The sequence below is a fragment of the Octopus bimaculoides genome, chromosome Z (genome assembly GCF_046866305.1).
Source record: "Octopus bimaculoides isolate indiv1 chromosome Z, ASM4686630v1, whole genome shotgun sequence".
Taxonomy (NCBI): Eukaryota; Metazoa; Mollusca; class Cephalopoda; order Octopoda; family Octopodidae; genus Octopus; species Octopus bimaculoides.
In genome coordinates, this window is record NC_142944.1 from 4,031,364 (window position 1) to 4,045,279 (window position 13,916).

The 13,916-nt window shown below is 39.1% G+C and overlaps 1 long non-coding RNA gene across 1 annotated transcript in view; it reads right to left on the reverse strand.

Moving 5' to 3' along the window:
- Positions 1-5,012: 5,012 nt before the first annotated feature.
- Positions 5,013-13,916, reverse strand: part of LOC128249636 (uncharacterized) — a 51,432-nt gene continuing 42,528 nt past the window's right edge. Inside the window, exons 4-6 of the long non-coding RNA XR_016244808.1 lie at positions 12,688-12,762; positions 11,838-11,932; positions 5,013-5,189 (exon numbers count right to left, since the gene is read on the reverse strand). This is a non-coding gene — a long non-coding RNA (uncharacterized LOC128249636). The remainder of the gene's footprint in view (positions 5,190-11,837; positions 11,933-12,687; positions 12,763-13,916) is intronic.

The window sequence follows — 13,916 nt, forward strand, 5'->3', positions numbered from 1 at the left end:
AACTCTTAACATAGAAAGGTATCCTTCGATCTTGGCTATTTCATACAATAACTTCAGCAACCAGGACCTTTCTAATGCAGTAGATATTGCTTCCTCAGGGTTATTTGCAAAGGATGACATTATCACATGGCAGAAATTTTGTGGCTCAGACTCATGATATATGGTTGTGGTATAAAAGTAAGTTCACAATGCATAATCTATTGAAAATTCAAGATCCACTGGTTCGGCAAGGATTCTCAGTTGCTCAATATGTTGTATCAAGAAGTTCTGTCTCAAAAGTAATGACAGCCTTTCAGAAAGAGGGAAAAACCTTCTCGTCAAAGCAAAACTCCAGAAGAAAACCAAAACTTTCAGATAGGGACCATCGGATTTTAACGCGAATAGTTTGAAAGGATCACAAAAGTACAGCTCCCAAAATTACTGCAGAGCTTAACGACCACCTCGAGAACCCAGTTTCCACAAAAACTGTTTGCCGGGAGCTGCACAAAGATGGATTTCATAGGAGGGCTGCAATCAGAAAACCACTATTTTCAAAAACAAACACTGCAAAGCGTTTAGAGTGAAATTAAAAACCTACAGAATTGGTCCCTAGAGCAGTGGAAGAATTTTATTTTCTCGGATAAGTCATCCTTTACCTTATTTCTGACCACCGGCCGAGTATACATGTGGAAACAGCCAAAAGAAGCTTTTGATCCAGACTACCTTCTTCCAACTGTTAAACATGGAGGAGGATCTGTGATGATCTGGGGTGCTATATCTTGGAAATCCACTGGCCCAATGGTTTTCCTTCATGGCAGAATTAACAGTCAAGACTATTTAAGCAGTTTATCTGATCAAATTCATCCTATGGTTGTGGAACTGTTTCCGGAGGGAGACGCAATCTTTCAAGATGATAATGTATTAATTCACACAGCTAAAGTTGTTACTGAATGGCACAAGGAACATTCTAGTGAAGTTAAACATCTTATCTGGCCACCACAGTCCCCGGATCTCAATATTATTGAACATTTATGTTGCATTTTAGAAAAACAAGTAAGGAGTTGATATCGTCCACCATCATCACTACAAGAACTGGAGACTGTTTTAGCTGAAGAATGAACAAAATTCCTTTGGAAACAATTCAGACTTAGTACAAGACCATAGCTCATAGGATTCACGCTGTAATTACTGCCAAAGGTGGTCCTACACCATATGAAAATAAATTTGTTTGAAATTTAAAGGTATTTCCATTATTTTGTCCAACCCCTATCATCATCGTTGTCGTTTAACGTCCGCTTTCCATGCTAGCATGGGTTGGACGATTTGACTGAGGACTGGTGAACCAGATGGTTACACCAGGCTCCAATCTGATTTGGCAGAGTTTCTATAGCTGGATGCCCTTCCTAACGCCAACCACTCCGAGAGTGTAGTGGGTGCTTTTACGTTCCACCGGCACGAAGGCCAGTCAGGAGGTACTGGCAACAGCTATATATATAAGTTAATTAAAATAATAGGGTAAAAAATTTTATATTAATTAATATCAATTTAATACCAGGAAAACAGCACATTAAAAGAATCAATTATATATATATGTATGGATATATATATATATATATATAGCAATGTTAAATCTCTGAACGAGGTATAAACAGTAACTGCACGATAACGTGAAGTATATTTGCCACTTAAATGCAGCTAAACCCTAAGGGTGAATGTTACTGTTGCTTTTAGCCCGAGGATAACATCTCCTCCAGCTGGCTATTGGCACACATCTGTGCCGTCTGTATTTGCAAAGGGAAGTCATCCTTCTCATCTTGATCATGCAAGTTCCATGAAGATATACAACAAAATAAGAAACTCTAACAGGTCCTTAATTCTCTCGGATGAGACTAAGAACTTATACATGATAGACACATACACTTATGATAGGCTTTTAAATGATTCAATCACTCAGAAATACAGACACACTTTCCCACATACTTATAATAACATTAAATGTGAGGCTAAACAAACAGCAATTAGCCTAGGTTTAGCAGACAGAGTAGAGATCTTGACCAAGAGAAATGCTTTTATAACTCTGAAAGATTACAAGCCAAATTTTGCCTTTAACCCCAAATGCCACCTGATCAACCCAGCCAAGTCTGAGATTGGCCAGGAGAGTATGTACATACAATGGTGACATAAGAAGGTACATGAGCCTCCCTCTGTGGTAAAGAACCAATGAGGTGACCTCATGGTTTATTGCCAACTGGGGGAGAAGCAGGGCTAGGTTTACACAGTTCGACATTATCGACTTTTATCCATCTATTTCTAACGAGTTGTTGATGAAAGCACTTTCCTTTGCCAAGGGCTTCACGGGTATTAGTGATAGTGATGTTAGACTTATTATGCATGACAGGAAAACAGTGCAATAGGTCTCAAGATCACCACTGAGACTAATCTCACCACAGTAGATTTCTTAGATGTTACTTTAGATCTGGGCTCTGGTATCTACAGGCCCTATCACAAACCAAACAAGAGACTGTCTTATATCAGCACAGCCTCTCCCTACCACTACCACCCATAGTTTTCAAGAACCTAGTGGAGGGTGTAAACAAAAGGATCTTGAATCTATTTTCGAGCCAAGATATCTTCAATGCCACTGCCCCCTACTACAATAAGGCACTGGCATTGGGTGGGTTTAGGGACTCCATCTCCTACATGCCTGGCCCTAGCACCCGGAAAAGGAAGCGCTGCAGAAATGTCATTTGGTTTGCTCCACTCTTCTCACTCAACATCAAGATTTTCCTTAGATTAATAGACAAATATTTTACACAAACACATAGATACAGGCATTAGTTTAACAGGACAACCTAAGAGTCTCCTTTGTGTACCTAACATAAGAAACATTTTATCAAGTACCCACAATACAGTGATATCTACACCTAATATCCATAATAACAGTAATGTAACATCAAATGGTAATATTATTAGCAGATTAACCAGGTCTCACGCCAATACAGTTACCACGCCCAGAGATAACCACCAAGCCGGGACCAGCATCACAGAGAGCGTCACCAAAGACCTCGGTACCACCGCCTCAGATGGTGAACAAACCATAGATGAAAATAGAGTGACTGGCACAAATACAGCACCTGGAAATAATAACCTATCCAGAACCAACGACTTGGAAGAAGTATCTGCTGTTGCCAGTTCCACAACCTTAGATGAGGACCAAACATTGATCTTCAACACCGATGGGATGACCAGCCCCGTGCCATATGTTACCAGGAGTGCGTGAATAGGACCACATCCCATGTTTATAAATATATGGTTCAGTGAGTACTTCGTTCAAGAAACGTTTTCCTAACCACCAATCATCCTTCAGAGTCCCAGAAAGACGGTTTGTCACATCCCTGGCTCGCCATGTGTGCCATCTGACAGATCAAGGAACCACGTGTGATATCAGGTGGAAATTAATTGATTATCCAGGCCCATATATTAATGGAAGTGGCCATCGCAAGATCTGCATGGCGGAGAGAACCAAAATTTTCAATGACAATAAGAAGCTTGGTGCATTAAACAGCTGTAAAGAAGTGTTTTTTAAATGTATCCACTTCAAGCACTACTTACTAGAAAATTGGATCTCCCCGTTTGCCCTCTCCGAGTCTATAAATTTTTTCCCCTCCGATTAAGGAGAAATAACCCGCACTCATTAACGTTTTACGTATTCCTCCACACACACACAGATATACATATATGCATATATATACATGTAGGTATGTATATATACATATAAGGTTTGTGTGTGTGTATGTGTAAATATATATATGTATGTATGTATGTATGTAGGTACATATATGTGTGTGTGTGTGCATTCAAAGCCAGTGAACAACAATGACAGAACTTGTTTGACTTTGAGTCTCTTTAACAATTCAAAATAATGAATTTAATTTCTCTTAATTCTACTTCAGTTCATCTAATTGTATTTATTTATTGCTACTTTTCACAAAAAAAGCCTTTATTTTTTTTTTGATATCCAATGTGCATTTTCGCTTTTTTTCTTCTTTCTTTCCCCATATCTTTTCCACATGTAGTTTCTATTTTCTTTTTGAAACACATTTCTATTATGTATATATATATATATATATATATATATATATATATATATATATATATATATGTCTGTATGTATGTATATATAGCTCAACCATCATTCACAAACTAGAATGAACTGGTAACGTATTCTTCACTTTCATTACTTATAGAGTTGTGGACAGAAGCAGACAACCTGTCTGTTCTTCAGCCTTTGCCCAAGCAAAGGAGAGAGAGTGAGTGAGCAAGCGTGAGAGAGGGGAGGAGGGAGAGCTGCACCAACAGTAAGTTGGAACTCATTTCAGCAGAGCTCAATTGGATTAATGTGAAAGGATGTAGTTTGTCCAAGGATACAACACACAACTGATACCAGGAATCAAATCCACCACTGGATGACTGTGAACCCAACACTCCAACCACTAGGCCACACATGCACATCATCATCATTTAACATCCACATGCCATACTGACATGGGTTGACAGGATCCAGTGTGTTCAAGGACTGCATTAAGCCCCAATGTCTGCTTTGACATGGTTTCTATGGTTTGCTACCCTTCCTAATGCCAACCATTTTGCAGAGTGTGGACTGGATGCTTTTTATGTGGCACCAGCACCAGTGAGGTCACCAAGTAACTTGCAAAGCAAAGACTCTTCAATTGATTGGTGAGGCTTTATGCTAGGAGGTTGAGAGGATAATGCACAACAGAGGGACAGGAACTGGTGTCTTGCTATAAAACGGATATAAGGCTACCCCAATTGGGAAAGGAAAGATGGTGGTGATGAAGTGTCAAGGTGTACCCTCATTTTAAAAGAAGGTGGGTATAAGAGAAGATAAAGAGAGAGAGGACTGCAAAAGCTGGGAGGGTATTTAAGTTCATATAAGAGAGTAAAAGGAAAATGACAGACAGTTAGAAATGGTGGTGGAGGTAAGATGCAATAAAGAACAAAAGAAAAATAGATCGTAATTAATATTCATCATTTATTTGATTTTAAAAAGTTGTTGAAAGAATTTCAAACTCGTCAGCATTGGTTAACTTGTTCGTTGAAAAATATCATATTCATGTCATTCCCAAAAAGGGTTTTTCCCATAACTATTCATGAGGCAACAACCAAATAAACCAAAACCAAGTCATTTGCTGAAAGATAAAACAAAATAAAGTAAAAAACATTGAATCCATAAGAAATATTTCCCATGATAAACATTCATAAGAAAATGTATTAATCATGGGAAAAGAATTAAGATGGCTTCTTATAAAATCTAGAAATGATTTGGTTAAATTCAAAATGCTTCAAATAATATCATAGTCCTCCAGGCGATCACAGAGGAATTCAAGACAGGTTGCCCCTGGGAGCTCCTCTATGCTGATGACCTTGCACTAATTGCGGAGTCACTATCAGAACTAGAGGAGAAGTTTCAGGTGTGGAAGCAAGGACTAGAATCGAAGGGCCTTGGAGTCAACCTAGCAAAAACCAAAATCCTAATAAGTAGGAAGGTAGATAAAACACAAACCCCTTCAGGTAGATGGCCCTGCTCAGTATGCAGTAAAGGAGTAGGTAGTAACTCTATAAGATGTACCCGGTGCAAGCTATGGACACATAAGAGGTGCAGCAATATCAAAGGCAGATTAACTACAAAGTTAGTCTTTGTATGTGGCAGATGTCCAGGTGCAATAAACACTGTAAACAAACAGGAAACAACTTCTATCTCATTCCAGGGAGAAAAACTAGAGGTAGTTGATAGCTTCCGCTATCTGGGTGACCAAGTTAGTAGTGGGGGTGGGTGCGCTGGAAGTGTAACTGCTAGAATAAGAATAGCCTGGGCCAAGTTTAGAGAGCTCTTACCTCTGCTGGCGACAAAGGGACTCTCACTCAGGGTAAAAGGCAGACTGTATGACGCATGTGTACGAACAGCCATGCTACATGGCAGTGAAACATGGGCTGTGACTGCTGAGGACATGCGTAATATTGCAAGGAATGAAGCCAGTATGCTCTGCTGGATGTGTAATGTCAGTGTGCATACCCGTCAGAGTGTAAGTATCTTGAGAAAAAAGCTGAACATAAGAAGCGTCAGTTGTGGTGTGCAAGAGAGACGATTGCGCTGGTTTGGACATGTGGTGAGAATGAATGAGGATAGCTGCGTGAAAAAGTGCCACTCCCTAACAGTTGAGGGAACCCGTGGAAGAGGTAGGCCCAGGAAGACCTGGGCTGAGGTGGTGAGGCAAGACCTTCGAACATTGGGCCTCACCGAGGCGATGACTACTGGCCGAGACCTTTGGAAATGTGCTGTGCGTGAGAAGACCCGGCAAGCCAAGTGAGATCGTTGCCAGTGCCCCTGGACTGGCTCTTGTGCGGGTGGCACATAAGATGTACCATCCTGAGCGTGACCGTTGCCAGTACCGCCTGACTGGCCTTGTAGGGTTTTTGAGCGAGATCGTTGCCAGTGCCCCTGGACTGGCTCTTGTGCGGGTGGCACATAAAAGACACCATTTCGAGCGTGGCCGTTTTCGTGCGGGTGACACGTAAAAGCACCCACTACACTCTCTGAGTGGTTGGCGTTAGGAAGGGCATCCAGCTGTAGAAACTCTGCCAAATTAGATTGGAGCCTGGTGTAGCCATCCGGTTGCACCAGTCCTCAGTCAAATCGTCCAACCCATGCTAGCATGGAAAGCGGACGTTAAACGATGATGATGATGATGATGATGTTTATGAAATTGTTTTGCAAGAGTCTTAATGTGAAATTGTGTGTTGAAATAGATTTTGTTATGTGGGGGGGGGGCATCCCCCCCAATTAACCACCTGGACTATATACTAGGTCTTCAGTTTTTTTTTTATTCTTGTTCTTATTTTAGTGTTCTTTGTCTGAAATCTTTCATCACACATTCTGTGACCTCTTCAACGACTCACCATCCCAAGAATGGACTAAACAAAACGGGAAAAGACACAAAGATTTCAGGCAAAGGACACTGAAATAATAATAATAATTAAATCTGAAGTGAAGACCAAGTATATAATGCATGTAGTTAACTGGTAAAAAGATATGACCATACAGTGAGATTGAACCTAGAACCATGTAGTTGGGAAGAAAACTTCTTACCACACAGCCACATCTGTTGTTATGAAAACAAGAATATTTTGTCCAAGGAGGTTAATCAGATGCCAAACTCCATAACCGCTTCTAATCGATTTTCTCATTGATATCAGACTCCACTGAGCACAAGTTTAGGACATTTATTTAAAGTCACTCACAATACTTAAAATAAATCATAACTTTTAAGGAATTTTTTCCCAGTTTCACATGATTGATCTATAAACTGATCAACATGAAGCTGTGGATTTTCTGATGTTCTAGAATTTAACCCCCATTTCATCCTAACTCATGTAGATGGCTTTTAGCATTCAAGCAGAACCACCTTAGGCATTCAAGCGGACATCCTCTGACTTTTGTGATGACCATTATGGATTCTTGGACAGACCAATTCTGAACATTCACACACACCATGTCCCACAGGTAGCTTTCTACGATAACAGCAGCAGTTTTCTCTCTACCCAGTCAGCAATTACATTAATAGCATCTTTTGTTGTAAGTAACCAACACAATAAATCATGGTTCTATATTTAAGAGATGAGGAATTATTTACATTATTTACTGGCGGATGCAACTTTCTTGTGTAGAGACTCAAAACTTATACCACCTGGCTTGAATATAATGACACCAGTGGATTCATATAAAGCTAGAAGAGTAGTGAAAAGGGCAGGAAATGCCCTAGTCTGTGAGAGGATCCATTACAACCGTTGGAGAAAAACATTAACAAAATCAAAGAGAGGTTATCTTCATTACATAGGAAAATAAGGAGAGATGATAGAAAGAGAATCCAACAAGATCTAGAAAAGTCGTACATGAAAGAATTTGAAACGGTGAAGATACGCCTGATCAAGAAGTTTATGAAACTCAAAGGCCAGAGAATGAAGACTGAAATCCGTCACCCACCTGTGAAAGCCTTAATTAATGTAAGTAGTCGACATCTGGAATGCTCTGAAGAAGCAGTTCTAAACAAAGGTCTCAACTTTGCGACAACCATCAAGTGCATTCCATACTTGGACATAATAGCCCCTATTGAAGAGATAGCCATACAGATACCAAAAGCTCAGGGAGATGAACTAAGGTGGAAAGTGAGACAGGTACCGGAAAAAGCAAAACTTCCTAAATCAAACATCACTAAAGAAGAAAAGTTCGCTATCAAAAGACTACAGAGTGACAATTACATTGTAATACTTCTGGCAGACAAGAGAAATGCTACAGTGGTGATGAACAGGTCTAACTACTCAGAGAAACTGGCAAGTCTTATAAGTGATGGTAGCTACAGCAAAGAAAAGAAAGACCCAACTCTGAAAACAGAGAGGAAAAATGTATGGAAAAATGGAGACCACCTCCCCCTGAGGGATGAAGTTAAAATAATAGACAGAGAACACCACTGGAAAATATGAAAACTAAAAGAAGCAGCACATATGCTAGGATACAACAACTTCCTAAGCAGACCGAGTACAGATGTGAACAGCATATGGGAACCGGTGTTAAGGAAAGATAGAAAGATATTAGATTTATAGGTCCTAAAATTCACTCCACAATTGGTCATGGGCATACTGTGTAGTGGTTAAGAGTGTGGACTACTAACCCCAAGATTCTGAGTTCAATTCCAAGCAGCGATGACGAATGACAAGAAGGAGATCAATGTGGAAGCTTAAGGACCCTTCATATGGTCAGAGAAATCTGATGAGAGGGAGGAGGAGCTACAGACTTGTGACATAGGGGGCAACTGGAAATTCCTGTGGGACAGCTTGCTGAGTGCTACAGACCAAATCTGCAGCTGGTGCAAAGTCCAAACTTAGGGTGACGATGCTGTAGATAGGGCCATTAAAGCAAAGATGCATGGGAAGTTAGGAGACAGGTATATATATAGCCTAGGAAGAAGCAGAAAAGAAGAAGTTTGCCTAAGATTGCAAGGCAGTGTATGAGAGAAAATTGTGATGTCATAGGAGAGAAATATGTCTGCATGGATGATGGTGCACCTGCATGTAATGATTCTGCAAAGAAAGAGGTTTGAAAATACCATTATGAAAGACTGCTAAACATGGAGAATGAACGGGAGAAGGAGAGTCTGCCAAATGTTGACCCAATTGAGGGACCAGCTATCCAAATTGACAGTACCCTGGTAGATAAAGCAATTAAGGATAGGAAGACGGGGAAAGCCCCTGGCCCATCAGGAATCATTGCGAAGATGCTTAAAATATCTGGTGGTGTGGGTTGTGGTCTCGTCACCCATATTATGACTAGAGTTCTGTATCATAACCATAGTCAACTGCTACAAATGTAAAGGTGATGCCTTAGATAGAAATAATTACAGAGGTAGCAAACTGTTGGATCAGATATGGAGAGAGTTAGTCTACATGAGATGCAGGTTGGTTTTGTGCCAGGGAGAAGCACCATTGACATTATATTTCTGGTAAGCCAACTGCAGGAGAAATATATAGCCAAAGGTAAACTACTGGACTTGGCTTTTGTTGACTTGGAGAAAGCCTTTGACAGGGACCCATGATCCCTTATCTAGTGGGCAATGTGGAAACTAGGGATAGACAAGTGGTTGGTGAGAGGTGTAGTAAGGTGAAGGTCGCCAATGAGTACAGCGAAGAATTCAGGGTACAAGTAGGGGGTTCACCAAGGATTGGTCCTCAGCCTCCTCTTGTTCATCACAGTCCTCAAGACAATAACACAGGAATTCAAGATAGGATGCCCCTGGAAGCTCCCCTATGCTGATGACCTTGCTCTAGTAGCTGAATCACTGCCAGAACTTGAGAAGAAATTTCAGGTATGGAAGCAAGATCTAAAATTGAAGGGTCTTGGAGTTGATCTAGCAAAAACCAAAGTCTTAGTAAGTAGGAAGGCAGACAAATCACAAATCCCTTCAGGGAGATGGCCCTGCTTGATCTGTAGAAAAGGCGTAGGTAGAAACTCCATAAGATGTACCCAGTGTAAGCTATGGACACATAAGAGGTGCAGCAATATCAAAGGGAGGCTAACAGGGAAAATAGCTTTTGTGTGGAAATGTACAGAAAATAGACTCCTTCAACTGCCAGGGGAGTACTAGATAGCTTCTGTTATCTAGGTGACTAAGTAGTGGATGTGGATACTCCAAGAACATAGCTGTGAGAATAAGATTAGGCTGGGCAAAGTTCAGAGAGCTTCTACCTTTGTTGGTAAGAAAGGGCCTCCCCCTCAGAGAGAAAGGCAGATTTATGATGCCTGTGTGTGAACAGCTATGCTGCATGGAAGTGGAACATGGACTGCAACAGCTGAGGACGTGTATAGGATTGAAAGAAATGAAGTTAGTATGCTTCACTAGATGTGCAATATCAGTGTGCATGTTTGCACACTGAGTGTAAGCATCTTGACAGAGTGTAAACATCTTGAGAAAGAAGTTGGGCATAAGAGGCATCAGATGTGATGTGCAAGAGAGACGACTGCACTGGTATGAGCATGCAATGCATATGGATGAAGACAGCTGTGTAAAGAAGTGCCAATCTCTAATTGTAGAGGGAACTTGTGGAAGAGGAAGACCCAAGAAGACATGAGACAAGATGGTGAATCATGTTCTTTGAACTTTGGGCCTCACAGAAGCAATGACTAGTGACCGAGACCTTTGGTGATATGCTGTACTTGAGAATACTGGTCAAGCCAAGTGAAATCATAGTCATAGCTGATGCTGGTGTCACGTAACTGACACCCAGGTGGCACATAAAAAGCACCTTTTGAGCATTGGATCACATGGAGACAAAGTGACTGATGCCAGTAGTACTTGGAAAACTCCTTTCGAGTGTTGGACCTCATGAAGGTAATGACCAAGACCTTTAGCATTATGTCATGCTTGAGAAGAAGACCCATGAAGCCGAGCAGAAGTAAAAGCACTCATTACACTCTTGGAATGGTTGGCATTAGGAAAGACATCCAGCCAAAGAAACCATGTCAAATCAGACTGAGGTTTGGTGCAGCCTTCCAGCCCTGGTCAAACCATCCAACCCATGCCAGCATGGACAATGGACATTTAAATGATGATCATCATCAGCGACAAAGAAACGAGGTAGGTATCAGGTGATCATGAGATGTGCTAAAAATAACAGCTAAATCTTCCTTAAATCACACACAAAAAATTACTTTCTTTGCATAATTGTATGAATATCTGTGTGTAGAACACAAATTTGCAAATCTTTTCTGAAAATTCCCAAAAATACAGAAATTATGAGGGGTTATATGGGGTGCTTAACCCAGAATTTAATTTTTAAAACCCGCAGCTTTCCTAGAATACACTCTATGGAATAGACCCGAAATACTTACCGAGTGAACAGCTATATTACCTTTTTATGATTAATTAAAATGAATGCAGTGTTTCTCAACCATTTTGTTCTCTAAGGACCTCTTTGATCCCTATTTTATTCAAGTGGACCCTCTTCGCTATTCAAGGTTTTGAAAATCATTATATTTTTATAATCAAATATTATTAGGAATTGTATTTAAAAGACTGTTACAATATTTTGTGTCTTGTAGCTGTATAAGCAATTTAATGCAGATGAATTTTAACAGCAAAATCATAAATGGATCCCCAATGGGCCAAATGTAATTCAGTTGAGAACCCCTGGTTTAACTTCTTTTTTTTTTTCATTACATTCCTGGATAACATGATTCTCACTGATTTTAAAACACATCAATAAATGTTTAAATAATCACAACTTACACTTCCTTTTTCAAAAAAGCAACTCACATAAGTGCTTTTCTGACAGCATTTGCTATCTTGTAGTATTTTGTTCCATCAATGTAACCATCTCCATTCTAAAAATAACAAAAAAATATAGACTAAATAAGAATAATATACAAAATAATCTACATTATAAACTTTAAACACTGAATTCATTTTAATATTTGTTTCAACTGAATTTTTTTTATTTTTAAATTTAATGTAGAGTAAAATATTGTTTTTAATCAATAATTGATCACTGATAACACTTAATATAAATAGCAGAACAGGATTTATCACAAATTTTCAATCATACATTTTACTGCTCAACAGCATTTTAATATAATCACTTTCATCTCCATTATGTATCAGATATGAAAGTGTTGTATTGCACATTTGACATATGATATAACAGGATGATAATAATAATAATAATAATGCCCTTGCAAATCGTTCTACTCAAGATATTGGTAATAACCCTTGACAATATACAACTCTCGGCTTTACTCTGATGAAGGCTCTCTGTGTATGTCCATTTATATTGTGGCACAGTCCATCAGGAGCCAACCAATAGGGGTGTTCTACTTCCACACAACAGAAAGCTAAGGAAAAAAGTCTGAGCCCTTTTGCTACCATACTGCTTTTGATTTACACTGCTTTGCTCTAATTAATTTAGAAAATAAAGTATTTATTGAAATAAATTTGTCGTCATTAAGCTAGAGGTTGATATATAAATTAATGTGTAATTTTGATGAGAGATTTTACTTTAGATCGTTTATAAAAAATGTATTTGTATCAGAGAGTCAGGGGCAGTTTCAAACAGATTGGTATCAAAAGGGTTAAAATATACCTTTTTAGAATGAATAAGTTTGTCATTTATCGTCACTTCAAGCCAACCAGTTTGAGTTGGGGTGGCTTCATAACTCTGAAAAACAATTTGATTCACATTTCAATGTTTGTTTTTATAAAGCTTGTTGAAATGGAAATTATTACAAAGATGAAACAACAATGAGAACAATGCAGAATCAATTAAGGTGTGTTGGAAAGTCATCAATACTTTAATCATATAAGGTCCTCACGAGCAAAGAATGGCAAACTGATAATAGAAATATATACACTGCAAAGCTTGGGTAATATATAAATTTGATAATAATGAAGAAGAAAATTTACCTCAGCAATATAACTAACAAAAGCACTCAGAGAGCGCAAACCTCTGCCGAGGCAACACCAACATCCTCTCAACAGTTAGCTGGAGATGATTTTTAAAATGAGAATATCAGAAATAAACTTGATTGCTCTCACAAACGAGAATACGAAAAATGAACCTGACCACTCTCAAAAATTAAGCAAAAAAAAACAGAAAAATAATCCAGAATTTTTGTCCGGAACCAAATGCAGTCATGGAAAGTGAAGGTGGGCATGCGGGCCGTGTTTGTAATGGTGTGTGTGTGTGTGTCATCTGTAGTGGAAACAGGGCCTTTTTTTTAGTCTATCCACTGATATAACGTCTTTACAATCATTAAGGTCTATAGTGAAACATGTATCCATGCGTGAAAGAAAACGGAAAGGACCTGCATACAGTGCTGTTAACTGAGGTTTAACAACATCATTGCGCACAAAAACATGAGTCCAAGAAGTAAAGCTTCATTCAAAGCAGAACCTAGTTTGATTTCTTTATCCATCAGTTTCTACTAAGATAGAGGCGGTAGTGCAACTAATAATAGAGAAACGAAAATAAAACTTTGGAAACAGCAATACTGCCACAACTTACATGGAAACCATGAGTGTGCTATCAAGGGAGATAATAAGAGAAAGACTATAAAAACTATTAATTACTTCAGTCTACTGGAGTGATAAAGATAGAATGAGGCATGTCACCACTAGACTGAAACAGCTGTAAGACATTGTCCCATTTTCTGTCACTATATGTCATTTTTATAATTACTGATATGACATAACATGTCACGTGTTTGTATATTATTATTGTACTTTTAGTAAACAAATAAACAAGTAAATTGACAAAATACAATGTCTGCAAGTTGATGAATACCACCTATTCCCCTCCATTTTCTTATTGCT